We start from the raw sequence: 3,357 nt of genomic DNA on the forward strand, positions 1-3,357 counted from the left end.
ATTAATTATTTATTTTTTATCTTACTAACTTATGACATCATCTTTGAATTTTAATTTTTAGTCCTTTCATTTGAAAGTTTTCAAAACTATCAAGCCTAATGTATAATAACATTTTCTTTTATACCTTAATGGTTTTTCTATGTTTCATTATGATAATAGACATGTATTTATGAAACTTGTTTAGAATACCCGGGTTGAACCCGAGTTAATTAGCTAGTATTCTAAAATTTTAGATTTCATTAATTTAAGTCAAATATGCCACTTGTCATTAAAAACTTGTGCCACGTGTCTTCTTGAGAGATATTCAATTATGTTTTAGTTTAATGGTACGTAGATAAATATAATTACAAAGATTACTTATTAACATCAACATCATGTATGTCTATACTATATTATAAAAATAATACGAGTAGCACTTTATTTTTAAAAGTGTTGAAAAATATATAATATTTTCACGTAGCACCCCTTAAAATATTTCACTTACACTGTCCCCTTAACATTAATAATTAAATTACACTATCAATCCTTTATTTATTAAAATATTCCAAATAACCATTTACATCAATTACGTTTACATCAATATCTACACCACTCGACGTCTCATCTACCAACAATAGTCGTTTCCACCACACATCGTCACCGTCATGACGACCGCCGCATTGTGTGGGTAACGTGCTAGTTTAGTTAATATACATTTATGAAATTTGAGTTATTTTGCATTGGAAGGAAAATGAAAAGTAAAACTGAAAAACGGCCTTTGAGGCATCGTATATATCGCATGTCGTCCCAAAACCCTAATAAAGAAAAAAAAGTTGAAGTTGCAAGTCAAAAAGTGATGCTTTTTTGTCCCGTCGTATGGTTTATGTGGCAATAACATTCACCCTAATATTAAAATGTTTCGTCTTATATACTCAACAGTAGGGGTAAGTAAAAACCGAACTAAAAACAGAAAAAACCATAAAAACCGGGGAAAAAAAAACCGAAAAACCAATAGTTTTCGGTTTTCATTTTCTAAAAAATGAATGTTTTGGTTCAGTTTTAGTTTTATATGAAAAAACGAACCATATAAACCGAACTAAACCAAAAATATATATTCTTATATTATTATGTATATATATCTTTTTATATACTCATTCTCATTAAATATATTAATATATTTGTTTTTGTTAGTGTACAAAATAATATTAATTATATATTTTATGTGAAAATACATAAGAAGATCAATTCATTTTAATCAATTGCAAATTGAAACAACACGTGAAACATATCAATAGTTATATATGAAGGTATTTGAAATAAATATTTGAAGTTTGTTCAACTTATTTTGATGGATTTATTGTCATTGTTGTATTATTTTTGTTACTAATATTGTTTGGATATGTTATTGAAGTTGTAGTATAATCATATGGTATAATTTATAATCTTTTTTATATCAAGTTGTCTCAAAACAATAAATGGTTAAAAACCACTAAAACCAAACCGAAAAGATCCTAACCGAAAAAACCAAAACTCAATGATTTTAGATTTAAAAAACCAAATTATAAAGGTTCAGTTTTGGTTTTAGTCAAAAACCGATTCAAATTGAACTGTACTCACCCCTACTCAACAGTATTGTAATTAATATTTTAAATCGTAAATATAACTTAAATATAACTATACAAGTATACACCAAATCAATATCTAGTATACATAGAAAGATATATATATATATATATATATATATATATATATATATATATATATATATATATATATATATATATATATAGCTGATTGTGTCAAATATACGGGTTTACATTTGTTATAATAAAGATTAGACTATTATCAAATTTTACATATATGCAAGCTAAAGAGTCTTATTAACTCAAAAGAAAAATAATCTCGGGAAAAAAAAACGTAATCAAAAATAAAGATAGATGTTTCATCCAAAAAGTTGAGCTTACATGCATGTTTAAGCTAGTAGAAACATTGAGTAGGTGGATTTTTTTGTTGAAAGTTTGAGATTAATCGGAATGTTGATTCTTCAAGTAATTGTCCAAAGTTCGGGATTAATGAATAATGGAATGAGCAGTATATCTTTTTGCCATGTTAATAAATAAATTTACAGTTAATTTTTAAGATAAATACATGTTATGAATAATATATTAATAAAAGTGAATTACCTGTTCATCTACCAATACTTAAAAAAAGGATAATAGTACAAATACTTTTAAAATTTTAATATATTTACATTAGATTTTATTTATTTTTTTAGTAATTAAATTTATATTTATATGATAAAACATATCATTAAGATATATAATAGCTATTATTCTATTTGATATATATTATTTATTATCTATTATATTGAAATTAATGGTTAAAAATTGTAAATTTAGAAAATAAAAGATATATAATAGCTATTATTCTATTTATTATATATTAGCTATTATTCTATTTGATATATGTTATTCATTATCTATTATATTAAAATTAATGTTTAAAAAGTGTAAATTTGTGATTTATAAAAAGGGTAAATTATTAAAATAAGTATAAATTAAGTATTTAGTGAGGGCAAAAAGTGTAAATTATTTATGGAAAACAAAAAAGTGTAAATTAGTGAGATTTTTTCTATAAACATTAAAATAAATACAATGTATTAATATAATTTGGATAATGATTATTAGGATTTTAAATATATAATTAAACTAATAATAACATCATCAATTTCTAATTTAATAAAATCGAGAGTTATGATTGGTTAATAAGCTATTATGTCAGTTTAGTATATACAAAGATTATACATTCAAGGGATTTTTAATTAATTTGATTACTCTATTTTTATTTTTGGAATGATAAACATAATCTTATACCCTGACTTTTATGCATAATTGATAATGAGTATAAGATATGATTCTATTCAAAGTACAGTAACCTACTTTTATACATGTCCTGACAAGTTATATAATTGGGGCTATGTGTATTTTTTTTCTATGCATTTGTTGATGTTGTTATTTCATCTCTTCAAAATAGATTTCAATATATTTGTTGTACGTATTATTATGTTTCGAATAAGCAACGGCACCACGTGCTTTTAGTATGAGCTAAAATTTTTGTGAGAACCGACTGTTTATCAGGCGCCGGGATAATATTGATTGATGATGAATATGACACTTGCTAGCTCGCCTCCTTATCACTTACGACTTTATTATTTATCCATTTGTTGGTCAACCATTTCCCCCATTTTTTGTGAACTCGTACTTGACACGGCATAGACGCTACTTTTGCTACTAAAACTAAGTCAAAGATTTTTAGTTTGATGTGTGTTGTCAATAAATCAAAAAAGGCGAAATAATTAGAAATTATGATGGGAATAAA

Source organism: Erigeron canadensis, chromosome 4 (genome assembly GCF_010389155.1).
Source record: "Erigeron canadensis isolate Cc75 chromosome 4, C_canadensis_v1, whole genome shotgun sequence".
Classification (NCBI taxonomy): domain Eukaryota; kingdom Viridiplantae; phylum Streptophyta; class Magnoliopsida; order Asterales; family Asteraceae; genus Erigeron; species Erigeron canadensis.